The sequence below is a fragment of the Mustela putorius genome, unplaced genomic scaffold (genome assembly GCF_011764305.1).
Source record: "Mustela putorius furo isolate JIRA1106 unplaced genomic scaffold, ASM1176430v1.1 tig00000430_pilon_pilon_pilon, whole genome shotgun sequence".
In the NCBI taxonomy this organism is placed as follows: domain Eukaryota; kingdom Metazoa; phylum Chordata; class Mammalia; order Carnivora; family Mustelidae; genus Mustela; species Mustela putorius.
The window spans coordinates 7,593,070-7,618,025 of NW_025421377.1; the positions used below are offsets into that span (position 1 = coordinate 7,593,070).

Genomic DNA, 24,956 nt, shown 5'->3' on the forward strand with positions numbered 1-24,956 from the left:
ATCACACACACACACACACACACACACACACACACACACACACACACACAGCAGAAATAGGCTTTTTTAGTGTGTGGAAATTGGCTTTATCTTTCATGCATTTATTTCTGTTATTAAGAAATCCTTGAGGCCCACCATCTCCCCATCTGCCAAAAAAGGCTGCCATCAGTTTGAGGCAATCAAAGTTATCAGGTTGTGTGAGGGGAGGAGGGGCATGGAGGTGGGGGCGGGTGGACACACAGACTTGCAGAGCTGGGCCATGTCATAAGCATTCTTTCCAGAGGAAACCAGGCCAAAAGGCTGATAAACCCCAATCTCTTTTCACAGCTTGCCTTCAGAGCCCCTTAATGTAAGTCCCTCATTTGTTCATCAGCACTTTATGAGAAAATAAACAAAAACATGGTCTGTTTCCTCATTGTCAGCACATCAGAACACTTCCTGCTCCAAGAGGCCACCATCCCACCCTAAGAGTCAGGGGTCCTCTCTCAGTTTTGTCTCAACTTTTTAACAGCTCATTTGCTAAGCTGAAGTCTAAGACCCCCATCAAATCTGAAAGCCCACCTGCCCATTCGATCTCTGAACAGGTTAGATGTCCTAGACTCTAATGCTCCGCAGAGCAGGAGATTCCACTAGAGAGACCAGGAGTGAGCTACACTCAGCCATGGAGATCACTTCTTTTTTTCTCCATTCCTCTCTTACTTACTTAAATAAATGGGCTGAAGAAAAGGAGAAACACTTAAAATAATTAGTTTTTCACCAAATTGCCAGTTCTCTAAGGTAACACAAGTTCTATAATTGTTGTAACCTTTTCAAATCAATTCAGTCTTTCCAGATTTTTCACTAAATCTGACTAGTAGAAGAAAAAAATAAAGAAGGAGGAGAGAAAGAAGGAGAAGGAGAAGATGAAGGAGGAAGAGGAGGAAGAGTCATGGCAAACGTAAGAGCTGGTGGGTTATGACTCCTGTGTTTAAATTCCCAACTAGCCCAGCAGTCCCCCATGATAGGCTGGGCACTGCTATCACCCTTCTGGAGAAGATGCAAGCATTGAAGAGGGACCAGGTGGACACAGAGCCTAGCTAAAGAGCACAGCCAAGACTTTGGATGGATGTTGGAATGTTTCAATAGCTCCGAAGTACAGTGGGTGCCCACCACGCCAACTTCTAGGAATCCAATATTTAAAATACATGAATATAGGGCTGCTGGGTGGTTCATTTGTTTAAGTGTCTGCCTTCAGCTCGGGTCATGATCCTGGGGTCCTGGGATCGAGCCCCGCATCAGGCTCCCTGCTCAGCGGGGAGTTTGCTTCCCCTCTTCTCTCTGCCCACTGCCCCCTGCACCCCTAACTCATGCTCTTTCTCTCATTCGCTCTCTCAAATAAATAAATAAAATCTTTTTTAAAAATCCATGAATAGGGGCGCCTGGGTGGCTCAGTGGTTAAAGCCTCTGCCTTTGGCTCGGTTCATGATCTCAGGGTCCTGGGATCGAGTCCCGCATCGGGCTCTCTGCTCAGCAGGGAGCTTGCCTCCTCCTCCTCTCTCTCTGCCTTCCTCTCTGCCTACTTGTGATCTGTCTGTCAAATAAATAAATTAAAAAAAAATCCATGAATAGTATGGAATTGCAGTTTAGAGCTCAGGCTCTGAAGCCCAACTTGTGGGTTTTTACAGCATAACCCCAGCACACGGTGTATCAGAGAAACTAAACAAGTTCCTTAAACTCTCTAAGCCTCCGTATCTGCCCCATACGATGGTTATGACAGTTAAGGGCATTGAGTGAGCAGAGGCCTGTGCCTTTGGGCTCAAGAAATGTTAGCTGTTAAATATCAGATGACATTAGCAGATTCCAACATTTCTTACACAGTGCAGATTATGAGCATAATCCCAAGGGCCTGTTTTTTTATTTTAATAAAGAAAAAATAAAATTTAAATTTAATTTTTTTTTTTAATGAGAAATGAAATAAAGAAAGCACAGACACAGTGGGAACTAACTTGGCCATATTTGCCAAAGAGGAGATTTCAGTGTAAGTTGCCTCTGTCTTAGACCCCATGCAATAGCAATTGTGTTATGACAAAACAAAGACCTCATTTAGAAACAAAGCAACTCCTGGTATGAGCCTGGGGCTCTAGCATACTTTGGAACCAAACTCCTAGGGAAATTAGTGAACATTGCCACCAACTGTGGAACCATGTGATCTTGGGCAAGGCCCTTAACCTCTCATTGCTCTCATTTAAAAGAAAAAAGAACTTAGGCAAAAAAGGTATCAAAGATATCTGAGCGATCTGAATGCCATTCACCCTAACGTTCAATGATTCCGTTTAATGCCAAGAACTGTCTAAAGTAGAAAAAAAAAAAAAAGATAATGAGAGCAATAGTTCCCAAGATGACACAATCTAGCACAGACAATTTAGTACTAGATCATTTAGTCTCCCATGAATATGATATTGTTGGAAGTCTTTTAGTCTTGTCTCCCAAACTACATGAAAATCTCTTTGATCATGTATCGTTCTCATTCCTCTTTGTCCACCTCCCCAGCATTGAACACCTAGTAGCCATCAAGAAAGTACATAAATAAAGCCTAACTCCATAAGCCATACACATCCATCCATATTATGACTTTATAGTCTTGCTGGGCACATGCTGACCTAACTGTTTGAGCCTAACTCAAAACAGGTATCAATGAGAAAAGCCAAGCATGTGACTCAATGAGGCTTATTTCTATCCTTTTATTCATTCACAAATGTTTACTTAATAACTGTGATATGCCAGGCATGGGGCCAGATGGTAGGGATGCTCTACCCCCACCATCCCCATCTTCACACAGGTAATGTGTAAGTTACAAATGTATACCAATGGAGCATAACTAGAAACCAAACAGTGTCAACCATTCTTTTTTTCCCCCCAAACCATGATTCTCCTTGTAGATGAAGGGGCTTCACACAGTTCTCCCCTGGGGATTTATTACTATTTTATCATGTCAACAGGTATGGTATTACTAAGTCTTTTTAAAATGCATTTATAGAGCTTTGGCCCAGTCCAGAACCTAGAATTTATCAACAATATTTTGGCCTCTCTTAAAACAGAACTATTATACTGTAAACTGGTGACTCCTATTCCCAGAAGCCTTCTGAACTTAACATTTCCTGCTGTTGTGTTTCTGGTCTTAAGTATGTCAGCAAAATACTCCATGGTCTGTAGATTATCTGTAAACCGACTGACAAGTATCCACTGCAGACCATGCGCAGACGTTTCTTTGCCCCTATCACTGCCCTCAGATGATGTTGTGAAAAGTAAAAGTTCATCAGATGCTGGCGGGGTTCGCGATAGACCCGCACTGTGAATTCCTAAGGCTGAAAGGCCGTTTGCAATTCATCACTCCTCCATCTTATCAGCCACAGAGTGACTTTCCTCCATTTAAATAGCCGCCTGCTTCCCTCCTATGGCTCCATCCCAGTTGCCAAAGTTCTCTAAATGCTAATCAGGAGATAGAGAACACTCTGTGATCTTGTAAAGTGCTCACCCAGCAATTTGGTAAAAACAGAGTGTAAACATCATGCCTGGATACCTGCATTTGTTGGTCAAGGATCAATACAGAAATGACCACCACAGAGTCTGTGCCTGCCACCACAAAAGGAAATGGAATATTCAGATGTTTTTCTAGAAATTTCAGCTGTCCTTAAAATAATAAGAATAATAAAGCCAGTTCACTTATATCAAGGTTATCTATGGCAAAAAAAAAAAAAAAAAAAAAAAAAAAAAAAAAATGGAGGGGAGATTGAAATTATAAAGCTCACAGATCTAAGGCTAATATATAGAGACATAACCTGACTCTATTAAAAATATTTGAAATAAGAATATATAAACAGTTCCAAACAATGTGAATAATGGCATTTGGGTGCTTAGTTAGCAAATAAAAGAATCAACAATATTATGTTTGCCAGTCTTTTTTAGAAAGTCTCCATGGTTTTGTGGATAGAAAAATCAACTTGGAATTGAGAGGTCTTTGTTTAATTCAGTAAGTGTTTACAGAGGGCCTTCCCAGCTTCACCACAAATACAATGAGTGAATGTCATAAAGTCATGCCTCCTCCCTACAGTTTATTTTGTCAAGTCTTCTGTGAAAAGATCCAGTCCAGTGGGTTTTTCAAGGCTTCCAGTCATCGGTAGTACTTATAAGAAATATACAAGATAATCAGTCAACAGATTACTTCACTTGAAAGCTAGTACAGAACTCCATGTGATGACTTCTAAAGAATCACCTGCTAATTTTAGATATATCCAGTGTCACAGAATTTCAGAGCTGGAAGCATCCTCAAGAGGTCACAAAATGGAGTAAAATTTGGCAAAGATCCATATATAAGTAAATCAATCTAGACAGAACAATTCATATTCAGCGTTAATCAAGTAGAGGACCATACGGGACCTGACTGTGCAGAAATCAACATGAGATGGCTCCCAGAGGAAAACAACAAAGATAAGATGTTGAGCCAGGGTTACAAAATCAAAGTTAACCTCAAAACCATCAGAGAAATGTGTTCCCTTGGGACGCTGGTAATTTCAATCCAGCATAACTTCTTTCGAATTTTTATTCACTAATGTCAAGACTGGTTTTAATATTAATTGTTAAGGGTCAAGTTCAGATGCAAAAAAGCATAGGCAGTCAAGTAGATACAACCTGACGTGTTTATCTTTTCAGCGCACACTTTCTGCTGCAGGCGTGTGCCAGATGTAGCAGCAGCTGTAGGAAGTTGTTTATCTAACCTCTTGACCTTTGTAAAGTGTTAGGAGATGGTAAAAATCATGTTTTTAAATTATAGGCATCCCCTTTCAAACTAGCATCTTCTTAGTATCAGTCAAAACACATCAATAAAGACCTAGGAAGGTCAAGAAGATATGATTGTGTCCCAGTGATATCTCTAAAAACATACTTTTTATGGTTACTTACAATGCCACCAGGGTTCCCTCCTTATTTCCAAAATCACTTCATCCATTCATCATTCAATAAATATTTATTGCAATCCTACTGTGTGCATGGCACAATTAAAAAGCGAAAATCAGATGAATCTTAATACCTGCAATGTGTATCTTGTCTGAATTTTTACTCATATTGGTTGTGCTTTGCAGATTTACCCTTTAAATTTTTCAAAATCTATTAATAGTCTCAGGATGAGAGATGGTTCAAAGTCTTTAGGTATACTTATTTAAAAAATATTATGGAGGGGGAGGGGGTAGTTGAAAGACAAATATAAAAATCCCAGAGGCAAATTGCACATCCTTCTTGCGAAGAAGAGAGCTTTGACCAAGCTTCGGGGCCACACAACTTCTGTGCTGATGGGTCATCACTCAGGTCTATAGGGATTACACTAAATGCAAGTGGGATTGATCTGTCAATCCCTCATGAGAAATTATCACTCATGAGAAATAATAACAATGTCATTAGCTAAGTTTCCAAAACAACCCAGTTCCTGCTTGAAAGTCGATCCTTTAGAAACATGCTAAGACTGGCTTTTGTTATGACATTTGGATGAAGTCACAAAGGTTCATTTGGTTTTTCTCTGTCAACGTCAATGTCCTCTGGGGAAACCAGTGTGGTGATATCAAAAAACAAAGAGAAACAAGTCAGGGTCTCCAAAAAGAAGACACAAAACAGTAAGTATTTTTAAGGCACTCAGTTAGTTTCTCATTTTGGTCTAGGAAAAATTAGAAAATACTGTATTTCTTTCCATAAGTTCAGCTCACAGCTGAAATCAGAATGTATTCTCACACACTTTTGAATCATTTTCATTAATTTATTAGAATTCTTCTAACCTGATAAAATATTTGTAAACTGGACATTCACAACCAGCTATATTTAGACACTTTCACTATGTGTCTATAATTCAATTATACAAACACACATGGAATCTAACTCTAAGTAAAAGAACTGACACAAAAAGTTTATTTCTCTTTGAGATATGTTCTTATTGTGTGCATCCGTGTGTGCACACAAGTGTGCATACATGCTTGCATATGTGTGTTTGCTGGGAATACACGGATTGACAGATGTGGCCCTTGGCTTCAAGGAGCTCTTAATCTAGTAGTTGCACTTAGAGCCATTGCTTGTCAAGATTTTCTCTGGAAATCTTTGTTTATATAGTAAAAGGCCATTTATTCACCGTGTAGTGATACAGTATAAGATTTTGAATTTTCAGCTTCCACAACTGGCTCTCTTGTTTTCCTTCAGTATGTAATCTGAAATTAGCCTTCAAGCCCTCGGAGCCTCCACTTTTCACTATCACATCAACTTGCCTTAGAGAGATGACATCATTCATTCAAAACAATAATCTCTAGGCATTCTGTTGAAACAGCAACCTGTTCAGCAAATCAACCTGATTTTCCAATCATGAAAATTGCATATACTCAGGATGAAGGAATGACTGTGGCAAGACTAAAAGAAACATGAAAATAATTCTGAAAATATTTTCAGATGCCAAGGAACAAGACAATCATTCAATCATTTAATAAATATGACCTAGATATCTACTTGGTGCTAGCTGTTGTGACAGAAAATTACTTCCAAATGTCCTTCTCACTCACTTTAGAGCCGTAGTGAATCATGATGACCAAGTCTTGGCCATAGTCAAAAAAAAAAAAAAAAAAAACAACCAAATCCCCTGCCTAAGACATTTTTGCTAAGATTCCTGTGAGAATGTGTTGACAGGGGAAAAAGTTGAGTGCTACTGAAGGCAAAAACATGTGTATTATTGGAAAGATATATGGACTACTCATCTAGTGTGATATACATAAATATGGAGTGATTTTAGATAAAGAATAAATGGTCCCTAAGACACTAAAAGCATAGCCAACAACAACAAAAATAGATAAACTGGACTGCATTAAAGTTGAAAACATCTGTGCCAAAAGAAATAATCAACAGAATGAAAAGGCAAGTTGTGGAATAGAAGAAAATATTTGTAAATCATATATCTGATAAGAGATTAATATCCAGGAAATATATATATTTATATGAATAGTCATATATATGACTTTAGAATATATAGAATATATATGACTTTAGAATATATATATGAATATATATTTATAAAGAAATCATACAACTCAACAACAACAAAAACAATTTAAAAATGGGCAAAGGACTTGAGTAGACTTTTCTCCAAAGAAGACATAAAAATAGCCAGTAAGTACATGAAAAGATGCTCAACATCACTAGCCATTAAGGTAATGGAAGTCAAAATCACAAAGAACTACTGCTTTATACCCATTAGGATGGCCACTATCAAATAAACAGAAAATAATAAATGTTGGCAAGGATATGGAGAAATTGAAACTTTTCTGCCCTGTTGCTGGGCACAAAAATGTGGAATATCCACTACTGAAAACAGTATGGTAGTTTCTCAAAAAAATTAAACATAGAACTACCATGCGACCCAGCAATTCGAGCAATTCCAATACCATGCGACCCAGAATTAAGAGCAGGGCTCAGAGATATTTGTACATCTATGATTATAGCAGCACTATTCACAATAGCCATAAGGTGGAAGCAACCCAAATGTCCATTGCTAGATGAATAGATAAATAAAATGTGATAATGCATATAATGGAATATTATTTAGCCTTAAAAAGGAAGGAAATTCTGATATATGCTATAACATGGATGAACCTCCATGACATTGTACCAAGTGAAATAAACCTGGCAAAAAAGACAAAATAGTATAGGATTCCACTTATATGAAGTATCTAGAGTAGTCAAACTTGTAGAAACAGAAAGTAGTATGGTGGTTTCTAGGAGAAGCAAATTGGGAGTCCTTGTTTAATGGGTATAAACTCTTGTTTATTGAAAGACGAAGAGTTCTGGAAGTCTGTTTCACAACAACATGAATATATTTAACACTACTGAACTGTATGCTTAAACATGGTTAAGATTGGGGGTGCCTGGGTGGCTCAGTCAATTAAGCATCTGCCTTCAGCTCAGGGGTCCTGAGATCTGAGTCCCACATTGGACATCCTGCACACTGGGGAGCCTGCTTCTCCCTCTTCTGCTCCCCCTGCTGGTGTTCTCCCTCTCTGTCAAATAAATAAATAAAATCTTTTTTTTTTCTCCCTTGAGGTATTTTTAAAAAAATTTTTTAAATAATTTTAAATTGTCCCAGGGGTACAAAAATCTTTTTTTAAAATGGCTAAGATTGTAATTTTTGTACTACATTTATTTTACCACAATTAAAAATAATAAGGATAAGTATATGGTCCCAATACAATTTTAGAAAGTTGATTTCTTTAAACAAACACTTTTCTCAAGGATTTTAAAATCTACAGTACTTTACCTGGAGTCAGACCGTGGGCCATCAGCTCAAAGGAATACAGACTTCAAAATCTGAGACAGAGTCAACAAGTCTTTCTCCTCATAACTGATAGTAATAAGGATAGCACACAACAGAAGAGATGTCTTTAAGACTCTGGGAACAGCAAATGTCAGTTGCATTATTCAAAGTTCACCAGTGAAAGAGAACCAATAGGATATATGTAGAGACAGATTTATTTTGAGGAATTGGCTCCAATGAGTGTAGGGTCTGGAATGTCTAAAATCTATAGGGCAAACTGAAGACTAGAAATTTGTGCAGGAGTTGATGTTGCAGTCTTGAGTCCAGACACTACAAACTCAGGCAGGATTTCTATATTGTATTCTAGAGGCAGATTTCTTTCCTGTTCGGGGACCTCAGCCTTCAAATAATTCGATGAGACCTACCCACCTAATGGAGGCTGATCTGCTTTATTCAAAGTCTACTGGATATGTATATGTATATGTATAAGTATATGTCAATCTTATTTAAAAAAATACCTTCAAAGCAACATCTAGATTGGTATTTGACAACAAATTGGTACCATAGCCTAGCTAAACTGACATCTGAAATTAACCATCATATCAATGATACAGATTTTCTCTTTTTTTTTTTTTCCTTAAAGTTTCTTTTTTTTTTTTTAATTTTTTATTTTTTATAAACATATATTTTTATCCCCAGGGGTACAGGTCTGTGAATCACCAGGTTTACACACTTCACAGCACTCACCAAATCACATGCCCTCCCCAATGTCCATAATCCCACCCCCTTCTCCCAAACCCCCTCCCCCCGGCAACCCTCAGTTTGTTTTGTGAGATTAAGAGTCACTTATGGTTTGTCTCCCTCCCAATCCCATCTTGTTTCATTTATTCTTCTTCTACCCACTTAAGCCTCCATGTTGTATCACCACTTCCTCATATCAGGGAGATCATATGATAGTTGTCTTTCTCTGCTTGACTTATTTCGCTAAGCATGATACGCTCTAGTTCCATCCATGTTGTTGCAAATGGCAAGATTTCATTTCTTTTGATGGCTGCATAGTATTCCATTGTGTATATATACCACATCTTCTTGATCCATTCATCTGTTGATGGGCATCTAGGTTCTTTCCATAGTTTGGCTATTGTGGACATTGCTGCTATAAACATTCGGGTGCATGTGCCCCTTTGGATCACTACATTTGTATCTTTAGGGTAAATACCCAATAGTGCAATTGCTGGGTCATAGGGCAGTTCTATTTTCAACATTTTGAGGAACCTCCATGCTGTTTTCCAGAGTGGCTGCACCAGCTTGCATTCCCACCAACAGTGTAGGAGGGTTCCCCTTTCTCCGCATCCTCGCCAGCATCTGTCATTTCCTGACTTGTTTATTTTAGCCATTCTGACTGGTGTGAGGTGATATCTCATTGTGGTTTTGATCTGTATTTCCCTGATGCCGAGTGATATGGAGCACTTTTTCATGTGTCTGTTCGCCATCTGGATGTCTTCTTTGCAGAAATGTCTGTTCATGTCCTCTGCCCATTTCTTGATTGGATTATTTGTTCTTTGGGTGTTGAGTTTGCTAAGTTCTTTATAGATTCTGGACACTAGTCCTTTATCTGATATGTCGTTTGCAAATATCTTCTCCCATTCTGTCAGTTGTCTTTTGATTTTGTTAACTGTTTCCTTTGCTGTGCAAAAGCTTTTGATCTTGATGAAATCCCAATAGTTCATTTTTGCCCTTGCTTCCCTTGCCTTTGGCGTTGTTCCTAGGAAGATGTTGCTGCGGCAGAGGTCGAAGAGGTTGCTGCCCGTGTTCTCCTCAAGGATTTTGATGGATTCCTTTCGTACATTAAGGTCCTTCATCCATTTTGAGTCTATTTTTGTGTGTGGTGTAAGGGAATGGTCCAATGTCATTTTTTGCATGTGGCTGTCCAATTTTCCCAGCACCATTTATTGAAAAGGCTGTCTTTTTTCCATTGGACATTCTTTCCTGCTTTGTCGAAGATTAGTTGACTGTAGAGTTGAGGGTCTATTTCTGGGCTCTCTATTCTGTTCCATTGATCTATGTGTCTGTTTTTGTGCCAGTACCATGCTGTCTTGATGATGACAGCTTTGTAATAGAGCCTGAAGTCCGGAATTGTGATGCCACCAACGTTGGCTTTCTTTTTCAATATCCCTTTGGCTATTCGAGGTCTTTTCTGGTTCCATATAAATTTTAGAATTATTGGTTCCATTTCTTTAAAAAATATGGATGGTACTTTGATAGGAATTGCATTAAATGTGTAGATTGCTTTAGGTAGCATAGACATTTTCACAATATTTATTGTTCCAATCCAGGAGCATGGAACATTTTTCCATTTCTTTGTGTCTTCCTCAATTTCTTTCATGAGTACTTTATAGTTTTCTGAGTATAGATTCTGTGTCTCTTTGGTTAGGTTTATTCCTAGGTATCTTATGGTTTTGGATGCAATTGTAAATGGGATTGACTCCTTAATATCTCTTTCTTCTGTCTTGCTGTTGGTGCAGAGAAATGCAACTGATTTCTGTGCATTGATTTTATATCCTGACACTTTACTGAATTCCTGTATAAGTTCTAGCAGTTTTGGAGTGGAGTCTATTGGGTTTTCCACATATAGTATCATATCATCTGCGAAGAGTGATAATTTGACTTCTTCTTTGCCGATTTGGATGCCTTTAATTTCCTTTTGTTGTCTGATTGCTGAGGCTAGGACCTCTAGTACGATGTTGAAAAGCAGTGGTGATAATGGACATCCCTGCCGTGTTCCTGACCTTAGCGGAAAAGCTTTCAGTTTTTCTCCATTGAGAATGATATTTGCGGTGGGTTTTTCATAGATGGCTTTGATGATATTGAGGTATGTGCCCTCTATCACTACACTTTGAAGAGTTTTGATCAGGAAGGGATGTTGTACTTTGTCAAACGCTTTTTCAGCATCTATTGAGAGTATCATATGGTTCTTGTTCTTTCTTTTATTGATGTGTTGTATCACATTGAATGATTTGCGGATGTTGAACCAACCTTGCAGCCCTGGAATAAATCCCACTTGGTCGTGGTGAATAATCCTTTTAATGTACTGTTGAATCCTATTGGCTAGTATTTTGTTGAGTATTTTTGCATCTGTGTTCATCAAGGATATCGGTCTATAGCTCTCTTTTTTGGTGGGATCCTTGTCTGGTTTTGGGATCAAAGTGATGCTGGCCTCATAAAATGAGTTTGGAAGTTTTCCTTCCATTTCTATTTTTTGGAACAGTTTCAGGAGAATAGGAATTAGTTCTTCTTTAAATGTTTGGTAGAATTCCCCCGGGAAGCCGTCTGGCCCTGGGCTTTTGTTTGTTTGGAGATTTTTAATGACTGTTTCAATCTCCTTACTGGTTATGGGTCTGTTCAGGCTTTCTATTTCTTCCTGGCTCAGTTGTGGTAGTTTATATGTTTCTAGGAATGCATCCATTTCTTCCAGATTGTCAAATTTGTTGGCGTAGAGTTGCTCATAGTATGTTCTTATAATAGTTTGTATTTCTTTGGTGTTAGTTGTGATCTCTCCTCTTTCATTCATGATTTTATTTATTTGGGTCCTTTCTCTTTTCTTTTTGATAAGTCGGGCCAGGGGTTTATCAATTTTATTAATTCTTTCAAAGAACCAGCTCCTAGTTTCGTTGATTTGTTCTATTGTTTTTTTGGTTTCTATTTCATTGATTTCTGCTCTGATCTTTATGATTTCTCTTCTCCTGCTGGGCTTAGGGTTTCTTTCTTGTTCTTTCTCCAGCTCCCTTAGGTGTAGGGTTAGGTTGTGTACCTGAGACCTTTCTTGTTTCTTGAGAAAGGCTTGTACCGCTATATATTTTCCTCTCAGGACTACCTTTGTTGTGTCCCACAGATTTTGAACCGTTGTATTTTCATTATCATTTGTTTCCATGATTTTTTTCAATTCTTCTTTAATTTCCCGGTTGACCCATTCATTCTTTAGAAGGATACTGTTTAGTCTCCATGTATTTGGGTTCTTTCCAAACTTCCTTTTGTGGTTGAGTTCTAGCTTTAGAGCATTGTGGTCTGAAAATATGCAGGGAATGATCCCAATCTTTTGATACCGGTTGAGTCCTGATTTAGGAACGAGGATGTGATCTATTCTGGAGAATGTTCCATGTGCACTAGAGAAGAATGTGTATTCTGTTGCTTTGGGATGAAATATTCTGAATATATCTGTGATGTCCATCTTGTCCAGTGTGTCGTTTAAGGCCTTTATTTCCTTGCTGATCTTTTGCTTGGATGACCTGTCCATTTCAGTGAGGGGAGTGTTAAAGTCCCCTACTATTATTGTATTATTGTTGATGTGTTTCTTTGATTTTGTTATTAATTGGTTTATATAGTTGGCTGCTCCCACATTGGGGGCATAGATATTTAAAATTGTTAAATCTTCTTGTTGGACAGACCCTTTGAGTATGATATAGTGTCCTTCCTCATCTCTTATTATAGTCTTTGGCTTAAAATCTAATTGATCTGATATAAGGATTGCCACTCCTGCTTTCTTCTGATGTCCATTAGCATGGTAAATTCTTTTCCATCCCCTCACTTTAAATCTGGAGGTGTCTTCGGGCTTAAAATGTGTTTCTTGGAGGCAACATATAGATGGGTTTTGTTTTTTTATCCATTCTGATACCCTGTGTCTTTTGACAGGGGCATTTAGCCCATTCACATTCAGGGTAACTATTGAGAGATATGAATTTAGTGCCATTGTATTGCCTGTAAAGTGACTGTTACTGTATATGGTCTCTGTTCCTTTCTGATCTACCACTTGTAGGCTCTCTCTTTGCTTAGAGGACCCCTTTCAATATTTCCTGTAGAGCTGGTTTGGTATTTGCAAATTCTTTCAGTTTTTGTTTGTCCTGGAAGCTTTTAATCTCTCCTTCTATTTTCAATGATAGCCTAGCTGGATATAGTATTCTTGGCTGCATGTTTTTCTCGTTTACTGCTCTGAAAATATCATGCCAGCTCTTTCTGGCCTGCCAGGTCTCTGTGGATAAGTCAGCTGCCAATCTAATATTTTTACCATTGTATGTTACAGACTTCTTTTCCCGGGCTGCTTTCAGGATTTTCTCTTTGTCATTGAGACTTGTAAATTTTACTATTAGGTGACGGGGTGTGGGCCTATTCTTATTGATTTTGAGGGGCATTCTCTGAACCTCCTGAATTTTGATGCTAGTTCCCTTTGCCATATTGGGGAAATTCTCCCCAATAATTCTCTCCAGTATACCTTCTGCTCCCCTCTCACTTTCTTCTTCTTCTGGAATCCCAATTATTCTAATGTTGTTTCGTCTTATGGTGTCACTTATCTCTCGAATTCTCCCCTCATGTTCCAGTAGCTGTTTGTCCCTCTTTTGCTCAGCTTCTTTATTCTCTGTCATTTGGTCTTCTATATCACTAATTCTTTCTTCTGCCTCATTTATCCTAGCAGTTAGAGCCTCCATTTTTGATTGCACCTCATTAATAGCTTTTTTGATTTCACCTTGGTTAGATTTTAGTTCTTTTATTTCTCCAGAAAGGGCTTTTATATCTCTCGAGAGGGTTTCTCTAATATCTTCTATGCCTTTTTCGAGCCCGGCTAGAACCTTGAGAATTGTCATTCTGAACTCTAGATCTGACATATTACCGATGTCTGTATTGATTAGGTCCCTAGCCTTTGGTACTGCCTCTTGTTCTTTTTTTTGTGTTGAATTTTTCCGTCTTGTCATTTTGTCCAGATAAGAGTAAATGAAGGGGCAAGTAAAATACTAAAAGGGTGGCAACAACCCCAGGAAAATATGCTTTAACCAAATTAGAAGAGATCCAAAATCGTGAGTGGGGAGAAAGGGGATAAAAAGAGGTTCAAAAAGGAAGAAAAAAAAAAAAAAAAAAGAAAGAAAGAAAAGAAAAAAAAAAAAGAAAAGAAAAGAAAAGAATTTTTAAAAAAAGAATACACCTAAGAAAAATGTAAAAAAGAAAAAATATATATATTAGATAAACTAGTATAAAATCGTTAAAAAAGAAAAAGGTAACAGTTAAAAAAAATTTTACCTGAAGGCGAGAAAAAAAAAAATGAAAAAGAAAAAATTAAATTAACTGCAAGACTAAAAAAAATCACAGGAAAAAAGCCATGAGTTCCGTGCTTGGCTTTCTCCTCCTCTGGAATTCTGCTGCTCTCCTTGGTATTGAAACCGCACTCCTTGGTAGGTGAAGTTGGTCTCGGCTGGATTTCTTGTTGATCTTCTGGGGGAGGGGCCTGGTGTAGTGATTCTCAAGTGTCTTTGCCCCAGGCGGAATTACACCGCCCTTACCCGGGGCCGGGGTGAGTAATCCGCTCCGGTTTGCTTTCAGGAGCTTTTGTTCCCTGAGCGCTTTCCGTAGAGTTCCAGAGGACGGGAATACAAATGGCGGCCTCCTGGTCTCCGGCCCGGAGGAGCCGAGAGCCCAGGGCCGCACTCCTCAGTGCGCCCTCAGAGAACAGCGCCCAGTTACTCCCGTCTGCCTGACCTCCGGCCGCGCTCCGAGCTCACCGAGCCTGCGACCGGTTCAAGGTAACACGGAGCTGCGAGCTTACTGTCGGCTCTGTCTCTGTAGCCGGCTTTCCCGTTCCAATACCCGCAAGCTCTGCGACACTCAGACACCCCCGATCCTTCTGTGACCCTGCGGGACCTGAGGCCACGCTGACCCCGCCTGGGCTTCGCCGCGGTTTAGCCTCTGGAGTGATGTCTCTCAGCGGAACAGACTTTTAAAAGTCCTGATTTTGTGCACGGTTGCTCCGCCGCTTGCCGGGAGCCGGCCCCTCCCCCCGGGGTCTATCTTCCCATCGCCTATCTTCCAGTCGCTTTGGATTCACTTCTCCGCCGGTCCTACCTTTCAGAAAGTGGTTGTTTTTCTGTTTCTAGAATTGCTGTTCTTCTTCTCTTCGATCTGCCGATGGATTTTCAGGTGTTTGCAATCTTTAGATAAGCTATCTAGCTGATCTCCGGCTAGCTGAAGCAGTCTCAGCTTGCTACTTCTCCGCCATCTTGACCCAGATTTTCTCTTAAATCATTCGTATTTGTATAAGTGAATTTCTTTTTTTTTTAATATTTTATTTATTTATTTGACAAAGAGAGATCACAAGTAGTCAGAGAGGCAGGCAGAGAGAGAGAAAGAAGCAGGCTCCCCACCGAGCAGAGAGCCCGACGCGTGACTGGATCCCAGGACCCTGAGATCACGACCCGAGCAGAAGGCAGCGGCTCAACCCACTGAGCCACCCAGGCGCCCCTGTATAAGTGAATTTCTAATACAAGTAGTCATTTTGAGAAGTTACACATTTATTCTTCTGATGTTTTCTTTGTTCTCTTTTGGAAAGTCTCCTTTTGTACCAGTCACAGAACCAGTGTCAAGCCCCTCCCCCCCCCAAAAAATGAGTATCTTGGATTATAACCAAAATGCTACTATTTGGCTTATTTAGACAATTCATTAAAATAACTTTGTTCCAAAGACTTTAGGACTATTTTTAAAAATCAAATTCACTTTCAAAGTTAAAAATTTACCACCTTTGATACTGGCACAAAAATAGACACATAGAATAGAAAGCCCAGAAATGAACCCACAATTATATGGTCAACTAATCTACAACAAAAAAGGCAAGAATATGCAACAGAAAAAAGTCTGTTCAACAAATAGTGTTGGGAAAACTGGACAATTGCATGCAAAAGAATGAAAATGGACCACTTCCTTACTCCATACACAACGGAACGCAAAATGGATTAAGACCTTAATGTGAGACCTGAAACCATCAAAACCCTATAAGAGAGCACAAGCAGTAATTTCTCTGATATCAGCCACAGAAACGTTTTACTAGTTATGTCTTCTAAGACAAGGGAAACAAAAGCAAAAATAAACTATTGAGATTATGTCAAAATAAAAGGCTTCTGCACAGCGAAAAACAAGCAACAAAACAAAAGGCAACCTATTCAATGGGAGAAGATATTTGCAAAAGACATTCCAAAAAAGGGTAAATACATAAAGAACTTATAAAACTGAACACACACACAAAAAATAATCTAATTTAAAAATGGGCAGAAGACATGAACAGACCTTTTTCCACAGAAGACATACAGATGGCTAACAGACACATGAAAAGATGTCCATCACAGAACAGCAAGGAAACGCAAATCAAAACCACAAGGAGGTATCACCTCGCACCCGTCAGAATGGCTAAAATAAAAAATTCAAGAAACAACAGGTGTTGGCAAGAATGTGTAGGAAAAGGAACCCTCATATAATGTTGGTGGGAATGCAAACTGGTACAGCTACTGCAGAAAATACTGTAAGTTTCTTCAAAAACCTTATGATCCAGTAATTCCACTACTGGGTATTTACTCAAAGAACACAAAGCACTAGTTAGAAAAGATGCATGTACCTCTATGTTTACTGTAGCTTTATTTACTTTTTAAATTATTATTATGTTATGTTAGTCACCATACAACACATCATTTGATGTAGTGTTCCAAGATTCATTGTTTGCCTATAACACCTAGTGCTCCATGCAGTATGTGCCCTTCTTAATACCCATCACCAGGCTCACCCATCCCCTCACCCTCCTCCCCTCTAAAACCCTCAGTTTATTTCTCAGAGTCCATAGTCTCTCATGGTTCAACTCCCCCTCCAATTCCTGCCTCTCTCATTTTTCCCTTCCTTCTCCTAATGTTCTCCCTGCTATATTTACAATAGCTAAAACATGAAAGCAGCCCAACTGTCCATCAATAGATAAATGGACAAAGAAGATATGGTATGTGTATATATAAACATATATATGTACACACACGCACAATGGAATATTACTCAACCATAAGAAAGAATGATATCTTGCCATTTGCAACAACACAGATGGATCTAAAGGGTTTATAACTAAGTGAAATAAATCAGTCAGAAAAAGATCATTACCGTACAATTTCACTCATATGTGGAATTTAAGAAAAAAACAAAGAAGAAAGGAGACAAGAAAGTAGGCTCTTAAATACAGGGAACAAGAGGGAAAGTAGGTATGAGGATGGGTGAAATAAGTGAAGGAATTAAGAGTACAATTATGATGAGCACTGAGTAATGTATAGAGTTATTGAATCATTGTATTGTACACCTGAAGCTAATATGGTACTGTATGCTAACTATACTGGAAATAAATACATACACGCATACATACAAACATACACAAAAAATTAAACACTAAAAACAAAATATTTACTACCTTTTACAATCTTTAAAGCACATGTCGCTAAAACCATTGCACAGGTGTTTCAAAAACTGATTCAAATATCAACATTACTGGATTTAGCATAGCACTCCCGAAGATAAAAATCTTTCAGGAGTTGTCTTCTCTCTTCTTCATGAATACAAGATGATCATTAATAATTAAAATTTTAAGCTAAGTTTTAACTATGAAGTTGTAGTATTGGGAATTTTAATGTGAAGGAATATTAAAATGACAAATATAAAAGATCTCAATCACATTGTTGATAATAGGGAAAAGACAACCACTGGAATCTGATTAAATACATTATAATATTAACTTAAACTGGTTAGAATACTGTGTAGCATCTACAGGGTTAAAGGCCGAGATAGGAAATATATATACACGGTTTTTAGGCAGTAAAATTCCCAAAATTTGTATGCAACATTTTATGAACATGTTCACTTTTCTAAGGCAAAAGATCATAACTTTGGTACATGATATAACCCAAAAGTAGTTAGGAATATTTAGGATATAACCCAAAAGTAGCAGAGGAATATTTAAAACAATGAAAAATGTTCAAGTTATATTGCTGAGTAAAAAGACAAGATATAAAGGAATGCGTATGGTATGGTGTATTTAAATATTTTTAGGTATGCCTAGTAAGTAATGATGGAAAAAATACACACCAAAATATTAACAGGAATAACCTCTGAGTAGTGAGATTATAAATAGTTTCTTTGTTGTTTGTCTTATTTTGCTTTGCTGTTGGCTTGTCTGTACTTTCTGTTTTCTACAATGATATATACTGCTTTTACAAAGAAGAAAAAATAATAAAAATTTAAGTTGAAAATGTCAAGTAAAAGAATGATTTGTCTTTATGTCATCAACACGGTTCAGACTACCTAAGTTCTAATTACTAGTCAAACTATCTCTGTTTGATAGTAATGGTATCTGTAATAACAATTATAAGGACGATAATAATAAGTACTTTATAACAAACTATACAAGTGGTGCCTCTATTAATTGATTGGGACTCATATATGTCTCCTTATAAATCAGTTAGCTGGAATTTGGGTTTAGAAATTAGTTTAGTGTGAATTTAGTTGACATGAATCAATCTCCCTTGGTCTGTTCATCCATAACTGAGAAGAAAATCAATTTCTGAGTTTGCAAAATTAAAAATCCCATATGATTATATCTTGATTATCTTATTAACGAATTTAACAAAGATATAAGATAATGGCAGTCTCTTCCCCCAAAAAACTAGACTCATGGATAGATTATCTCCATTTTTTTTTTAATAAAGATTTTTATTTTATTTATTTGACAGAAAGAGATCACAAGTAGGCAGAGAGGCAGGCAGAGAGAGAGGAAAAGAAGCAGGCTCCCTGCTGAGCAGAGAGCCGGAGGTGGGGCTCAATTCCAGGACCCAGGATCATGACCTGAGCCAAAGGCAGAGGCTTAACCCACTGAGCCACCCAGGCGCCCCAGATTATCTCCACTTTTAAAGCGCTTGCCTTTTTATAACTTTTTCTTAAGTTGTTGGTATTATCACCTACTGCTGGAAAATACTAGCAACTGACAAAATGAATAATAAAATAGCAAACAAATATTAATAAACAACAATTAGTTCAATGGCTCATTGTTATTTTTTCACAGACAATAGTGTTTTAGATTTTGCATAGATTTGGGGGATTCCCGGAAATAGGAACTCTGGAAAGCAGAATTAGACATATAATACATAGGTGTATTGGGGGAAATGCTCATGAAGGTCAAAGGGGAGAAGGACCTGCTCCTGCTCCTGCAGGTCAAGAAAAAGAAACTCCAGATCATGTTTCTCGTCTGACACCTATGACAGGAGAGAGGGAGGGAAGAAGGACTTTATAGCAAGAGACTCAGACTACGGTGACCTCTGTGAAAATCCCAGCTAGCCTCATAAGAAGGTCAGAGTGAAGATTGCCCATTGAGAATTTTTACGTTGAAACAGAAATAGCCCAGCTCTTGTATATCTGTCATGCCCAGTCACTGGCTGGGACTTGGCTTTTGCGTGAGTGCTGGAGCTGACCCCAAATGTGCAACAGCTTATGGCTCACTGCTTTCCTCACAGTAGGTTCTGTCTTGAGGGGTGAGCTGGGTAGCATACTTGGATCATTGCCACAGGTTCTTTTTTTTTTTTTTTTTAAGATTTTATTTATTTATTTGACAGAGAGAGATCACAAGTAGGCAGAGAGGCAGGCAGAGAGAGAGAGAGGAGGAAGCAGGCTCCCTGCTGAACAGAGAGCCCCATGAGGGACTCGATCCCAGGACCCTGAGATCATGACCTGAGCTGAAGGCAGCAGCTTAACCCACTGAGCCACCCAGGCGCCCACAGGTTCCTTTTTTTATATCTTACATGTAAATTGTTTTTTGTTACTAAAGTTGTTCTCAGTCTATGATGGAAGTAAATATCCCATTCTTTCTCCCATGTCCCCCAAAGAGCATAGTGTTCCTAATTGCAATCTACAAAGACAATGACTTCCAGGTGTCCCCATTTAAAAAATTTGAGACCCATTTCTGCTTTGGAGTCAGAAGATTTGGATACCTTCATCACTTTCTACCTGCATTGCCTTGAGCAAGGTACCTAACATTGCTGAAAATAATTTCCTTATCTGTAAAGTGGGAATATCCATGTCTTACCCTACAGAATTATCTTAAAGATTAAACTCAATAACATATGTGAAAATCTCTGGCGTAGAAAAAGCATTTGATAACAGGTACTATTCCATCTAGCTTGTCATCATTACCTTACTTTACCTGGACAAGTTATAAAATTCATAAACCTCAATTTCCTCATCTAGCACATAGAGTAATAGGACTCCCTGTGGCACTGGATTATTGCAATAATTAGATGAAATAATACAAAGAGAGCATTTATTCCATACCTGACATGCCATAACCCTTCAATAAATGTTCCTGATTAGAATTATTTGCTATAAGCCCATTCATTCATTTTAATTTTGAAGTTCAGACAAATTTGATTTACTACCTATTCTATGGCAATCATAAGAACTAATAATATCTCAATAGTTATTTTTCTCAAATTGATATCTCCTTTGAAGTAAGTACACACAAACACCACTACTTGACAAAGATGACCCAGTACTATACAATAATAACAAGACCAAGATAGCAAGCAGTTTTACTTTATTGATCAACCACTTTAAAATTTGCTTCTGATAGAAAACACACTTAGATTTTTCCACATGTGTTAGCCATTGATTATTGCTATCACCATTAAAAATAATAACAATGATATAATTTTTACCTGAAGGCCTCAGTTTATTTTAGGTATTTTTTCTTAGTTTCAAAGCTTCAACTGGACATTTTAAATGTAAATTGGATTCATTTTTCTTTCTGTTCATCCACCAATTTTTTCCCTGACAGTTTATCGCTTGAAACTTCATAGAGTTAGGGACAGGGAAATAGTTGGGGAAGGTGGTGTTTAAAAACAAGGGAAGACTACAGAAATATATATTCTATATCCATTCATCTGTCAATGGGCATCTGGGCTCTTTCCATATTTTACAATGGAATATTACTCAGCCATCAAAAATAATGAAATCTTAACCATCTGCAATGACATGGATGGAACTAGAGGGTATTATGCTAAATGAAATAAGCCAATCAGAGAAGGATAATTATCATGTGATTTCACTCGTGTGGGATTTTCTTTAATTTAATTTTTTTTCCAGGGTTCCAAGATTCATTGTTTATACACCACACCCAGTGCTCCATGTGGAATTTAAGAAACAAAACATATGATCATAGGGGAAGGGAGACAAAAACAAAATAAGATGAAATCATAGAGGGAGACAAAACATAAGATACTCTTAACCATAGGAAACACCCGAGGATTGCTGGAGGGGAGGTGGGTGGGAAGATGGAGTAATAGGTGATGGGCATTAAGGAGGGCACGTGATGTAATGAGCACTGGGTGTTATATGCAACTGATGAATCACTGACTTCTACCTCTGAAACTAATAATACACTGTATGTTAATAAATTGAATTGAAATTTTTTAAAAAGAAATATATATTCTATAATCCCTTGAAAGTAAGATGGGAATGGAACACTGGAAACTTCCAAAACTTCCAGTATTCCAAAGGCAATACTACAAACTCTCACCCTGACCACCGAGTACTGGAAAATGAAAACTGAAAAATGAAAAATAAAATAAAAATGGAAAATGAAAGACAGTCATAGATAAGCCATACATTCACAGATTGACAATTCCAGATTTCACAAGGCTAGTACACCCGACAAAGCTAGTCTCTAGACCCTGGGTGGGAAGCTTTTCTTTCAAATTTGGAAAAATAAAAAATAAAAGGAAATCTCCTTGTTGGCTCTAAGCTCTTGGGTAAAATCGTCAAACATGCTTTAAGACCACAAGCTCTTTTCTCCTAAAGCCAAAAAGTAATCACCCCTCAGTGAGTAATAATTTTTCCCTCTAATCAGCAGAGTTTAATTATAGCAACTAACTCAAACACTCAGGCTTTTATTAAATTATTGATTCAAAAACCTATGACTTGGGACACCTAGGTGGCTCAGTCAGTTAAGCATCTGCCTTCAGCTCAGGTCATGATCCTGGGGTCCTGAGATCCAGTCCCACATCAGGCTTCTTGTTCAGCAGGGTGTCTGCTCCTCCCTCTACCTGCTGCTCCCTCTGCTTGTGCATTCTCTCTCTGACAAATGAATAAATAAAATCTTTTTTAAAAAATCTGTGACTCAATAGCTAGATTTTCAAGATTTATTCAAAACGTGTAATTTTCCACCATCACAAATCACCAAGAATTCAAAAATATTGATGACCTTTAACAAAGGTGTGACAGGGAGCACCTGAGTGGCTCAGTGGGTTAAAAGCATCTGCCTTTGGCTCAGGTCATGATCCCAGGGTCCTGGGATGGAGCCCCGAGTTGGGCTGGGAGCCTGCTTCCCGCCCGTCCCCCCTACCGCGTGCCTCTGCCTACTTGTGATCTCTGTCTGTCAAATAAATAAATAAAAGCTTAAAAAAAAAAAGGTGCAACAGAACTATATTATTACCAAACATAGAACATTTTTCATGAACTAAGAGTCAGAACTTAACTTTTCATGGCCACAATCCATGAAATTCAGCTTACCTGGTCCTCTCTCGCAGATATGAAGGCCAACTCGCTAGTTAGAAAGAGTAAGTTTTGTCTCCCAAAAGTGAATAAGGGGAAAAAAAAAAGAAGCAGCTACAACTGCAGAGGTTGATGCAATTTTTAAAAAACACAAACAAGGCTGGTGGCCATTTTGTGACGTAGCGAAGGAGATGGCCCACTGCGTGACCTTGATTCAGCTATCCATTTCCTGTGACCACCTCATTGACAAGGACATTGGCTCCAAGTCTGACCCATTCTGCATCCTTTTACAGGATGTGGGAAAGGGAAGCTGGACTGAGCTTGGCCAACTGAGCGAGTACGGAACTGTTCAAGCCCCAAGTTCTCCAAGACTGCAGCTTGAGTACCACTTTGAAACAATCCAGAAGCTCCAATTTGGTATTTATGACATAGACATAATGAGCTGGGGAATGACTTCCTAGGAGGGGCTGAGTGTTCCCTAGAAGAGGTATCCACTCAGAATATGAAGGATAGTCGTATAGTGACCATGGAGGTGGAGGCCAAAAACCTAGATAAGGACTTCCTGGAGAAATTGGATCCATTCTTGGAGTTCTTCCATCAGGGTGATGGGAAACGGCACCTGGCATACAGATCTGAGGTAATCAAGAACAACTTGAATCCTACATGGAAACACTTCTCTGTTTCCCTTCAGCATTTCTGTGGGGGACATCCCAGCACACCCATCCAGGTGCAATGCTCAGATTATGACAGTGATGGTTCACATGATCTTATTGGTACCTTCTACACCAGCTTGGCCCAGCTGCAAGCAGTCCCCACTGAGTTTGACTGGATCCACCCTGAGAAAAAGCAGAAAAAGAAAATCTGCAAGAACACTGTGACTGTTTGTGTCAAGATTTGCCAGGTAGAAACACAGTATTCGTTCCTGGACTACGTGATGCGAGGCTGTCAAATTAACTTCACTGTAGACATTGACTTCACAGGCTCCAATGGAGATCCTTCCTCCTCCAACTCCCTGTACTACCTGAGCCCAGCAGGGGTCAATGAGTACCTGACAGCACTGTGGAGTGTGGGCAGCATAATTCAGGACTATGATTCAGACAAGCTATCCCAGCATTTGGATTTGGGGCCCAGGTACCCTCTGATTAACAGGTATCCCATGAATTTGCCTTGAACTTTGACTGCAATAACCCCTACTGCACAGGCTTCCAGGGCATTGTGGATGCTTACCACCAAGCTCTGCCCCAAGTTCACCTCTATAGCACCACCAACTTTGTAGCCATCATCAACCATTGGCTAGGTTGGCAACCCAGGCTGCATATCAGAGGACTGCCTTGCAATACTTCGTGCTATTGCTGCTGACTAATGGTGCTGTGACAGATGTGGAGGCCACATGTGAGGCTGTGGTGCATGCCTCTCACCTGCCCATGTCAGTGATCATCGTAGGTGTGGGTGGTGCTGACTTCGAGGCCATGGAGCAGCTGGATGCTGATGGTGGACCCTTGCATGCATGCTCTGGAGTGGCAGCTGCCTGTGACATAGGGCAGTTTGTGTCCTACCACCACTTCCAGAATTCCCCCATTGGGAGTCACTGGCACAGACTGTGCTTGCAGAAGTACCCACACAACTCGTCTCCTACTTCAAGGCCCAAGGTTGGGCCCCATTAAAGCCACTTCCACCCCCAGTCAAGAGCCCTGCACATGCTCCTCAGGCTTAGATTCTCTTAGAGGATGGGCTATGGCTAGTTCTCAGCCTTGTGCCCCCTAGGTCTCTGTGGGCATGGTTCAATCCTGCACACATTCCCCAGTGCTACACTTTACATTTTATACTTTTATATTTGCTCCTGCTGTTACTCTTGACCCCTTCTGCTTGCCCCTGGAGTCCTTTATTTAATAGAGGTCAGTGAAAGTCAAAACAAAAACAAAACACCGGATAGAAGTCAACTTGAACAGAGGAAGCCACAAATGCTTTGAGCAATGGACAGTGTGTATCATTTCTTCATTCCATTATCAGACATTTATTATGTGCCTACTGTATGCCAAGCTCACTGGTAAGCTAAGTAGGATTAACCATACCGTAATTTCAGGCCGTCCAAGAAACCATCACGCAAGCAACCCATATAGTACCAGTTACAAGGCTGATTCCTTTTTTTGCTTTTTAAAATTTATTTTATTTTTTTAAAAGATTTTATTTGTTTGTCTGAGAGAAAGAAAGAGCATACAAGGAAAGGGAGGGAAAAGCAGGGTCCTTGCTGAGCCAGGAGGCCGACGCAGGA

At 39.0% G+C, this 24,956-nt stretch overlaps 1 pseudogene; it reads left to right on the forward strand.

The window, feature by feature from the left end:
• Nucleotides 1-22,875: 22,875 nt before the first annotated feature.
• LOC101675902 lies at nt 22,876-24,398 on the forward strand (annotated as a pseudogene).
• The last annotated feature ends 558 nt before the right edge of the window (nt 24,399-24,956 follow it).